Source organism: Palaemon carinicauda, chromosome 3, assembly GCF_036898095.1.
Source record: "Palaemon carinicauda isolate YSFRI2023 chromosome 3, ASM3689809v2, whole genome shotgun sequence".
Classification (NCBI taxonomy): domain Eukaryota; kingdom Metazoa; phylum Arthropoda; class Malacostraca; order Decapoda; family Palaemonidae; genus Palaemon; species Palaemon carinicauda.
The window spans coordinates 3551-15748 of NC_090727.1; the positions used below are offsets into that span (position 1 = coordinate 3551).

Below are 12198 nucleotides of genomic sequence, written 5' to 3' on the forward strand. Positions count from 1 at the left end.
CCTCAGTCCACATCCAACTGACTTTGGACAGCGACGTAGCGGTCAGATGTCTGAATCGTCAGGGCTCAAGATCGCCCAAACTCAACCAGGTGTTATTGCCCATCTTCCGTCTGGCGGGGAAGAAAAGATGGCACCTCTCAGCAGTTCACCTTCAAGGATTCCACAACGTGCCGGCGGATGCTCTTTCAAGAACAGCTCCGATAGAGTCAGAATGGTCCCTAGATGAAGACTCATTCTCCTTCATCTCTCACCAAGTCCCAGAACTACAAATCAACCTCTTCGCAACGAGTGACGACAAAAAACTTCCTCGATACGTGGCCTCATACGAGGACCCTCGAGCGGAAGCGGTGGACACAATGTTCCTGGATTGGAACAGATGGACCAAGATTTACCTGTTCCCTCCACCCAACCTTCTGCTTAAGGTCCTCACCAAGCTGAGATCCTTTCAAGGAAAAGCGGCCCTAGTGGCTCCCAAGTGGCCTTGGAGCAACTGGTTCCCACTGATCCTGGAGTTACAACCCAAGCTAATTTCTCTGCCGGACCCAGTTCAGTCCCAACAAGTTCAGAAGTCGACTGTCTTCGCTTCATCACAGAAAACTCAAGACCTTCATCTCATGATTTTCTCTCCCTAGCCTTCAAGAAGAGGTTTGGGATCTCAAAAGAAAGCTTAGACTTCTTAGAGGAATATAAAACAAAATCTACCAGAAGGCAATATGAGCATCTTGGAAGAAATGGGTGGCCTTTGTCAAGGCTAAAAATCCTACGGAAATATCGATGGTTTTCTGCTTGTACTTCTTCATTTACCTTCATGGACAAGGCTTAGCGGCCAACACGATTTCCACATGCAAATCGGCCCTGAAAAGATCCTTACTATACGCCTTCCAAATAGACCTGTCCAGCGAAATTTTCAACAAGTTGCCGAAGGCATGCGCTAGACTCAGACCTGCTGCCCCTCCGAGACCTATTTCCTGGTCCCTCGACAAGGTGCTACATTTTGCCTCAGGTTTGCACAATGAGACTTGCCCTCTGAAAGATTTGACTCGAAAGTGATTTTCTTGTTTGCTCTAGCCACGGGGGCTAGAGTCAGTGAAATTGTGGCATTATCAAGGGAAGCAGGCCAGATTCAGTTCGCAGAAACAGGCGAACTCGCCCTCTTTCCTGACTCTACGTTTCTCGCCAAGAACGAGTTACCCACTAAGAGATGGGGTCCCTGGAGAATCTGCCCTCTGAAGGAAGATATCTCCCTGTGTCCAGTGGAGTGTCTAAAGGTCTATCTTCGAAGATCTTCCGACTTCGGTGGAGGACAGCTCTTTAAATAAGAAACATCGGGTTCCTGACAGTACACCTGCAGGTCATCATCCCAGGAAAGTTGCCTCTTCCTTGAATTTCTTCCAATCAATGGATTTCGAAAGTCTTCGCTCGTATGCAGGATGGAAGTCATCGAGAGAGTTCTTTAAACACTATGCGAAGCAGGTGCAAGAAGCGAAACACTTTGTGGTAGCTGCAGGTGTGTGCTAAAACCTGCCGCTTAGTACTGCGAAGAACAGCGAGTTATATGGGACTATCTCTAAGGGTGTCTGTGTTGACACTAGTGTGCAACACAGTGAAATTTGTGTCACCATTGTGACACTATGGACTGTTCTAATATACTGAGGTGATGTCACAGACTTAACACTTGTGCCACGTGTTTTCAAACAAGAAGTATACAAGACATTTTCAGAAAGACATTACAATTCCTACAGAATCGACATGTGTGAGGGCAAGTTTCCTTTTCAGATACCACAATAATTTCTGCTAATGTTCCAAGTCTACGTAACTTATTTACATTTCTAACTACAGATTTACATTAATTTTTATGTATGCTAATTCTCATTTATTGTTAATAAATGAATCTACTTTTTCTGTGCGTCTTATTTCGCCCTAATAGTGTAGAAAAAACTGAGTGAGTATTATTATCCCTCTATTCTGTATAAGATAATTGAACAAAAGAATTCTATCGTTCCTACGCTTAAACAAACTCATCTAGCCTGAGGTAATTTGTTCCAACACGTAATACATACCTTATCTATTACCTCGCTCTGGGACCGGCAGGTACTTCTTGATGCTGGGTGGGTTCCATTCATCATGCAACTTCGAGATTTTCCAAAGTCCAATAGGACTCATCCCTGCTGGGGGGCAGGAAGCAGTAACATAGTACATGCTCAGCTGAAGTGACATATACTGGTAATGTCACAGGTCTCTTAGTTGAAGGCACTACTGAAGGGAAAAATCCATGATACATTAATGCTATAGTACACTTCCATCAGGAAAACATGGCCGGAGCCCCAAAAACTGCAAAAAATCTATTTTTAGGTGACATAGCCATGACGTCCTGATGGACCCGCCCTTTGTTCTCTATAAGGCCTTGGCAGGCCCCTTCCCAATCTTACTGTATCATGGGGGCTGGTCTTAACACTATAAGGAATGGAGTTGGCAGGCGGTGATGACGTCAGCAAGATGGCCGACGCATATGACGTCATCCGAGTACCCATAACAGTAACGGAGGAGAACTTTATAACGCCTCCTCCCATATCTTGCCACCAATTTCCCCCTCGAAGCGTAAACGCTATGTGGGGTGCAGATAGCTATGTGGCGTGTCAAGAATACGTCCCCTGTTATTATGCGATATCCTAAAGGACAACCTTAAGGGTACTCGCGCCAGAGTTAGAATTCTGGAAACCTTGAGTTCAATTCTCTGGGAATATCCACTGTAGTCATATATACCCTTAGGAAGCTACTAAAGGAACCTTCCATCAGGACGACATGGCTATCTCACCCAAAAATAGATTTTTCGCTTCGCTCAAAATCCGTTTTTTAGGACTTTCAAAATAACATTCTTTACAAAATTAGCACTGTTATAACAAAAAGGAATACTGTAATAAGTTTCGTAATAATCCAGCTTCAAAGGGACTGATTTTTTTGCTACTGTGATTTCTAAAGACTTTTTATATCCAAAGTAATTAATGTATTAAACAATAAATGCCCTATTAAAAAAGCTCATCTTCTTGCGGTTTTAATGATACCAAATACTTTTGTATTAGAGTGAAAAATAATATATCTAGTTTTTTTCTTTTTTCTATAAATATCAATATACCGTCGTCGTCCTTTGGCGGCGCCGCCTGTTGTCCTTCGTGGGTTAACATGTCTATTCCTCCCGTCCATGGGCTCAGCAAAAATTTACTCCAGAACATGTCAGCACCACACTCTGTAACTTGGGAAGTGCAAGGACACTCAAAGATATATAATTCAATAAATGTGACCTCATAACTCTGAAATGGATCAGCACAGGATAGAGTTATAAAAAAAATCTTTATAAAATAGTAAAGTTACACACATACTTTACATCAACTGGATGAAACTTGTGTAAAAAAGATTTATTTTACAGTACAGGCAGTATACCTGTAGTGAATTTTAATTTAATGTTAATACCGTTTCGTTTCGTTGGCATACCAAGGGATGACTACATATCTGTCATACCTGCATCCTTCTTCACCTGGGCAAAGTCAATTAACTATAGTCAGGGAATGTAGCAGTATATGTCTGTACTCTTCTGTGGTTGTATTCAAAGCGAAAATTGCTCTGCTTATTGAGGGGGTGGGGTTTACCTGCCACCCAGACATTAACAATGTTCACCTTGTTAAAAGTCCACCAGTTGTTTCAGCTTTGCCAATGTTATTCTTCAATTAAAGGTCCAGGATTTCTATTACATGTAGGAACAAATGATATAACTATCCATGCTAGTGGGAAAGGAAGAGAGGTTTTTCATATTCAATGGGTTTAGTCATTAATGACCAGAGCAAGCATAGGGTCTAAATGTAATAAACAATGCATGAGATAAACCTTTTGGATGAAATTTGAAGAAAGTTAAAGTCTCCTGTATAAATCACTTAAAAACATTCAAAAGAAGTCATACTCAGGGGTGGAAAAATTTTCTAAATTTGAAAAATATACAAGGCACCAGTACTTTAACAACAATGGGACAAAATACCAGTAACTTACGGAATTTACTTTGACCTTAGTAAAAGCACCCAAACCTACAGCTTTCCACGTGTCTGGATTAGGGGCAGACGTTGCAAACAGCCACAAACACACTGCAAAGAAAAAGGGCAAGAAACTAGTAAAGCAACAGCCAAGTCAGGGAACACAAGCGTCACTTTGTGCTTGGATGCAGCCAAAATCAAAAGTGAGAGTTGCTCTGACTACTGGGTGTGCAGGACTTACCTGGCAAGCAACAAGGTTTTCCTTTTCAAGATTATATTACCTTTCCATGTTTATATCATGTGTAGGAACAATTAAATATAAACTATGCATGCTGTTAGTTAGGAAAATATGTTTCACATATTCAACGGGTGACTTATTCATTAATAACCAAGAAAAAACTATATTTTAACAGAAGTTATGACAATCTTACAAAAGTAACAACAAACATGCAATAAATATTTATGGACGAGATTAAACCTTTAACAGAAGAAATTTTAAAGAGAAAGTTAAAGTCTACAGGATAAATTACTCAAAGCAAATTTTCTGAAATAAGAAGTCAATACCTAGGGGTGCAAAATTTTCTAAAGTTGAAAAATATATAAGGAACAAGAGGCAGGCACTGGAGCGGTAAGAGCCCTGTTTGACCCGCTAGGGGGAAAAGCCACTTTAGCCCATTTCCTCTTGGAGGAATTCCTCTTCTTGCTACGTAAGAGCTCGACTCCTTTTAGACCTCTTCCACTTCCTTCTCGTCTCTCGGGCGTCCGAGTCTTCCGACGAAGCTGTTTCAGCTTTGCCAATGTTAATTCCTACTGAAAGTTAATTGAATGTATTAAATGTAGGAACTAATATAATCTATCTCTGTTGGAGGGAAAAAAAATAAATGGGCAACTTGGTCATTAACCCCTTTGCTATGACGACGTCGCTTTATGTCAAATCATGGCCGGTGATACACACCGACATCCACGATACGTTGCTTACAAATAAGCCACATTGAAGATAAAATCACTTATATCCTACAATACAAGAGTACAGCACATGGTCGTTTATTACACAATTCACTCACGAAATTTCACTAAAATCTCCTCCCCTCCCTGATATTAAAACCCCTTTTATCTTCAGCCAACTAACAGTGTTTTTAGGATTCTGGCCTTTATTTCTGTCTGTGCAAGAGATATTTTCATCTTTTCCTGTTATCCAAACAACATTCCCTACCCGAGGCATACTCAAAACCCCCTTACAACCCACTGTTTAGAGACGTAGGGATCCTCATATCTCGTGCCACCACTAACTAATAACACTTGCAATTCTAGTCCTTATGATTATGAACGGTCTATTTTAGTGTATTTCTATGTTGGCATACGTTCAAATCACACAAAGCCTTCTGTAAAGGGCGATGAACTATCATCTGTTCTCCCCTGACCACCACCCACAACGCTCCCAAAACATCAATAATGTGTTATTGAAAACGCTGTTTAGTCTACTTCCGTCACTCATATCATACAAGTATTGTTCTTTGTTTTCACGAGTAAAAGTTAGTCTACTGTCACTTCCATTGAATGATATCCTACGCAGTGTGTCACATTCTTACATGCACATTCCCTATAACGAAGCCCGAGAATTACCAATAAACGGGAATTATCTAGTTCATATCGTTAGTCACATGGAAGGTGGAATAACAAACAGTCTGATGAACTAAATTTGCATTACCATCTCAGGCAGATAGGTTTCTTTAAAACGGGAATTATATCTTTTGGTATACACTAACTGTAAGAAAATTATCATGTCCTGCCAGATATTGGTGCTGAATATTATTACGTACGGTAGCAGGACCGAGATCACCTGATCAATACCAACGGACCAAATATAAACAGAATAAAACATAACTTGCTTGTTAAAATGATTCTGGTATTGGAAAATAGTCATACAAAAACTATTTAATAAAGCATATGCTATCCTATGAACCAAGGAAATGAAATGATATACAGTAAGAAAATATTGATAAAATACGACATTACAGTTATGATGACAGGTACAGAAAATTCACTTTTTAAGTTCGACACACATACATTTTGAGTTACAACAATGTCAGAGTTCATGAGTATGCAACTCTCAATCGACCATACTAAACTATTAACAGATCGAAATCTAAACACGTCTTTCTTTGACCCCGCCGGAGGTGGAGACCCAATTCTTTATCAACATTTATTTTGATTTTTTGGGCACCCGGAAGTTTACATCTTAATTCTACCTGCTTTCGGGATAATCTCCCACATTGTAAGACAAGAAGCAGGCAAAAAAGATTCTTTCGGGACACTAGAATAATCTACGCCATAATAGCAATTGGAGTCCTAGGTTTTGTAGTTTGAGCTCACCACATGTTCACTGTGGGGATAGGCGTTGACACACGAGCCTATTTTACTTCTGCCACCATAATCATTGCCGTCCCCACGGGGATTAAAATCTTCAGATGAATAGCAACACTGCATGGAACCCAGTTTACGTACAGGCCCTCCCTTATTTGAGCCCTAGGGTTCATCTTCCTGTTTACTATAGGAGGCTTAACAGGAGTAGTTTTAGCCAACTCATCTATTGATATCATTCTCCATGACACCTATTATGTAGTTGCCCACTTCCACTATGTTCTCTCGATAGGAGCTGTTTTTGGTATTTTTGCAGGAATTGCCCACTGGTTTCCCCTCATCACAGGCCTCTCTCTTCACCCTACGCTATTAAAAACCCACTTTACAACAATATTTATCGGAGTTAATTTAACTTTCTTCCCCCAACATTCCCTAGGCTTAAACGGAATACCCCGACGATACTCAGATTACCCAGATGCTTTTACTACTTGAAATGTAGTTTCTTCAATAGGGTCTACTATTTCCCTAATCGCAGTCATTGGGTTTGTAATTGTAATCTGAGAGGCTTTTTCAGTGAAACGCCCAGTTTTATTTTCCCTATTTATGCCCACTTCTATTGAGTGACAACATAACTACCCCCCCGCCGACCACAGATTCTCTGAGATTCCTCTAATTACTAACTATCTAAAATGGCAGATCATTGCATAGGATTTAAGCTCCTAGTAGGAAATTTATATTCCTTTTAGAACTTATGGCAACCTGAACTGCTCTAAACTTCCAAGACGCCGCCTTGCCCCTAATAGAACAACTAATTTTCTTCCACGACCACGCTATATTAGTTTTAATCTTAATCACCACTTTAGTAAGATTCATACTCTCATCTTTGTTTTTTAATTCGCTCACAAATCGATTCCTATTAGAACACCAAACCATTGAAACCATCTGAACGATCCTCCCAGCAGTTAGTTTAATTTTTATTGCCCTTCCCTCTCTTCGCCTTCTTTATTTACTCGACGAAGTAAATAACCCCAACGTCACACTCAAAGTCATTGGCCACCAATGATATTGAAGATACAAATACTCAGACTTTCCTCAGGTAGAATTTGACTCCTATATAATCCCAGAACCAGAGGCTGATAACTCTAATTTTCGACTACTAGATGTAGATAATCGAACAATCTTACCCATAAACACTCAAATCCGGGTTCTAATTACCGCAGCAGATGTTATCCACTCTTGAACAGTCCCTTCTTTAGGGGTCAAAGTAGATTCCATCCCAGGACGACTAAACCAACTAAGATTCCAAATCAACCGGCCAGGACTATTTTATGGCCAATGTTCTGAGATCTGTGGGGCCAACCATAGGTTTATACCGATTGTAGTAGAAGGAGTTTCAGTTAAGTCTTTCTTAAACTGAATCTATGAACACAAAGAACTCCTCCTCATTAGGTGACTGAAGATATAAGTGTAGGTCTTTTAACCCTAAAATGGCGTAACCACCCACCCCTAATGAGATTTAAAATTAGTTAAATTGTAACATAAGCTTGTCAAGCTTTAATTATTAGATCCTAATATTTTAAAATCCCACAAATAGCCCCCTTGCTATGACTCAACCTGTACGCACTTTTCACAGCCATCTTCGCCCTAATCATTATTTTAAATTTTTATACTAAGCTTCCAATTAAGATCAAAACTTCTACTGTAAAAGCAGTTCAAACCCCACAACCTTGAAAATGATAAACCTTTTTTCTAGTTTCGACCCCCTTTCTAGGCTAGCTAACTTGCCCCTAAATTGAGCCTCCATGACATTAGCACTCTTGTTTATACCCTATCTATACTGAGCCATGCCTTCACGGGCCTCGCTTGCATGGTCCTCTCTTACACTAACACTACATAAGAAACTAAAAATCCTCTTAGGGCCTGCCAACCCTGGATGCACCCTTGTCTTCGTCTCACTATTTAGACTTATTATACTTGATAATTTCTTAGGCTTAATTCCCTATATTTTCACAAGAACTAGACACTTAGTAATAACCCTCTCTCTTGCCCTTCCCCTTTGACTAACTTCAATCATTTTCGGCTGGTTAAACCACACGAAACACATGTTTGCACACCTAGTTCCCTCAGGAACACCGATACCCCTAACCCCCCTGATAGTTTTAATCGAAACTGTAAGAAATATTCGCCCAGGGACTTTAGCAGTCCGGCTTGCTGCCAACATAATTGCCGGGCACCTTTTACTAACCCTGCTCGGGAATACAGGACCAGCGTGACCCAAAACCCTACTACCTATTCTCTTATTCTCCCAACTCCTCTTACTAATTTTAGAATCAGCTGTTGCTATTATTCAATCTTATGTATTCGCAGCTCTAACAACCCTGTACACCAGGGAAGTTAACTAATGCAAAAACACGGGTTCCATGCATATCATTTAGTAGACATCAGGCCCTGGCCGCTCACAGGATCAATCAGAGCCATAATATTAACTACGGGATTAGTAAAATGATTCCATCAATTCAATCCAGATCTTTTGATCCTAGGCTTACTCACCACTCTATTGACCATAGTTCAATGATGACGAGACATCATACGAGAAGCGACTTACCAAGGTCAACACACTGCTAAAATAGTGAACAGACTTCGTTGAGGAATAATGCTATTCATCACATCAGAAGTCTTATTTTTCTTCAGTTTCTTCTGAGCTTTCTTCCTTAGAAGACTGTCCCCTTCCATTGAATTAGGAATTTGCTGACCTCCAGCCGGGATCCAGTCTTTTAACCCCTTCCAAATTCCACTTCTAAATACCGCCATTCTCTTAGCCTCAGGGGCAACAGTAACATGAACCCACCACGCACTTATCAGATCCAACTTTTCCCAAGCATTTCAAAGACTTGCCCTAACAGTTTCTTTAGGAGTTTACTTCACAGCCCTTCAATCCTCGAATATTATGAGGCCCCTTTCACCATTGCAGACTCGGTCTATGGCTCTCCCTTTTTCGTAGCTACTGGATTCCACGGACTTCACGTTATCATTGGGTCTGGCTTCCTTATAGTGACCCTATACCGCCTATACATGTGCCACTTTTCGGCCAACCACCACTTAGGGTTCGAAGCTGCTGCCTGGTATTGACAATTTGTCGACGTAGTTTGACTCTTCCTTTATATTTCAATTTATTGATGAGGAGGGTAATCCCATACCTATCTAGTATAATTGTACAATTGACTTCCAATCAATAAGTCTGGTATCTCCAGGATAAGTAATTCTAATGATCTTGACCATAGTCTTATTTGCCCTTGCCTTAAGAACAATTGTAATATTCATCTCCTCACTTTTATCAAAAAAAACTATTATCGACCGAGAAAAAAGATCACCATTCGAGTGCGGATTTGACCCTAAAGGGTCTGCCCGATTCCCCTTCTCTCTCCGATTTTTCCTCATTGCCATTATCTTCCTTATCTTTGACGTAGAAATCACACTCCTATTACCCCTAGTAGTTGTAACAAAGCTAACATTTATTAAAACCTGGGTAATTACTGGAACTTTTTTCCTCCTAATCCTTCTAGCAGGCCTCTACCACGAATGGAATCAAGGCGCCCTTGACTGATCTTCTTAGTACTCCCCAGAGATTGTAGTCAACAATGATATTTGCCTTGCACGCAAAAGGTGCTATTAAGCTAATCTTGGCCGGGAAGCGAACTATCGCATTTAGTTTCGACCTAAACTTTAGCAACACCTGCCCCCAGCTTTTAGTTAAAACCAAAGTAGAGGTATTTCACTGTTAATGAAGTTATTGAATTTAGATTCTAACTAGAGATAACTTGAAGGAGAAGCAGCTTCTAACTTCACTCTCAGGCAGTTTAACTCTGTCTTTATCTCTGTTATTATAGTGTAATAAACACACTACATTTTCATTGTAGAGCTAAAGGTACACTCCTTTTAAAAACACCCAGGGGTAAGAATACCTCCTTTACAGCTTCAATGTAATGCTCTTTATAAGTCTACCCGTGTTTAAATTATTAAAGATAGCCCCACTATTCAAACTAATATCACCAACAAGTAGATTTTAATCCTATTTTCTTGGACTACTTGGAGAACTTTCCTAAGCCTCCTTAAATTAAAATAAATCCCTTGGCCCCCGTAATATTCTGACCACCCATTATCTCTAATTTGATGGAAGAGTCTCCCAAGAGATAGTCCCCCAGGAACCACCCCCAAGGTGGATAAAAAGGGCAAAAATCACATGGAACCGAAGAACAGTCTTATGGTAAGACTTTAAAGATTTCAAATTACAACTTTCAGAAACTAAATTAAGTACATAACCGATAGTCCCCCCTACTAAAGTTACAAATAGCACAGACAGTTTAAAGACAGGGGTCAAACAAATTATATAACAAGCAGGAAAAATCAGCCAAGAAAGAGCTGCCCCCTTTATGACTGCACCCAACCTGAGCACTTTCATCGGCGTTCTTATCAAAGTGTCCTCGTCTCTCACGCAAGAACAGCAACTCAAATTCCAAGACCCACTCAAACTATAATAAACAAGTCGGAACCTATAGCACACTGTCAAGCCCGTTGCTAGTCAATATATTAACAAACAAATTACCTTTAACGGCCCCATAAATACCACTTCTAAAATCAAGTCTTTAGAATAAAATCCAACTAAAAAAGGAATTCCGCACAAAGATAAATTGGCCAAGTTGATACACAACTCTCAAAGGGAGACTGCCGACCAGATTACCCATATTTCGTATATCTTGAGTACCCCCAACATTATGAATAATAGAACCAGCACACATGAATAAGAGAGCCTTAAATAAAGCATGCGTAATAAATGAAAAAAAGCTAACATGGCCCCACCCAAACTTAGAATTCTTACTATCACCCCCAATTGCCTAAGGTAGACAAGGCAATAATTTTCTTTAAATCCGTCTCGAAGTTAGCACCTAAACCAGCCATAAACAACGTAGTACAACCAATCAACAATAAAATATCTCTAATCAAAGTGCCAGTTAGCCTGGGCCTAAACCGAATCAACAGATACACCCCCGCCGTCACTAAAGTAGAAGAGTGCACTAAAGCCGACACAGGAGTAGGAGCTGCTATTGCAGCTGGTAGCCAAGCTGAAAATGGAATCTGAGCTCTTTGAGTTATTGCAGCAGTAACAACTAACCAAAGCACCAAACTATTTTCTAATGATCTTCTCCCAACATAAAAGAGGAAGTTTCAGCCCCCCCAGTCTACCATAAAAGCAATGCCCAACAAAATAGCAACATCCCCCACCCGGTTAGATAGCGCCGTTAATATCCCAGCAGCGGCTGACTTCTCGTTTTGGTAATAGATAACTAGGGTGTAAGACACCAAGCCAAGACCATCTCACCCCAATAAAATCCTCACTAAATTAGGCCTTAAAATCAACATCAGCATCGACGCGACGAAGCCAAGTACAATGTATAAAAACCGATTCACATTTCTATCCCCCTTATATAGATCCCCCTGTAATACAATACTATAGAAGAAATTAAGCAGACAAAAGATAAAAACATCAGACACATTCAATCAAAAATTAAAGACATTTCAATTCTCACCCCGTTTAAACTAACCAACTCCCATTCTATAAAATAACTACAACCAGACTTCAAAAGCCCTAGCGAAGATCAAATGCCCCAAACTGCCACTCCTAAAAGAAAAATTATTCTTCTCTCAGCTATTTTAATATTTCATAACACTGCTCAAAATAAATATTATATCTTTGGCCCCACAAACCAATATTTTTTTCTTAAACTATTCAAGCTTTGAATTAGACAACAAACATATACCC

At 40.1% G+C, this 12198-nt stretch overlaps 3 pseudogenes; 2 read left to right on the forward strand and 1 right to left on the reverse strand.

Annotated features, from left to right (window-relative positions):
- The first annotated feature begins 7131 nt into the window (after window positions 1–7131).
- LOC137636635 (cytochrome c oxidase subunit 2-like) lies at window positions 7132–7848 on the forward strand (annotated as a pseudogene).
- A 111-nt stretch (window positions 7849–7959) lies between these two features.
- LOC137636625 (ATP synthase subunit a-like) lies at window positions 7960–9094 on the forward strand (annotated as a pseudogene).
- Window positions 9095–10542: 1448 nt separating this feature from the next.
- Window positions 10543–11603, reverse strand: LOC137638884 (NADH-ubiquinone oxidoreductase chain 5-like; annotated as a pseudogene).
- Between the last annotated feature and the right edge of the window lie 595 nt (window positions 11604–12198).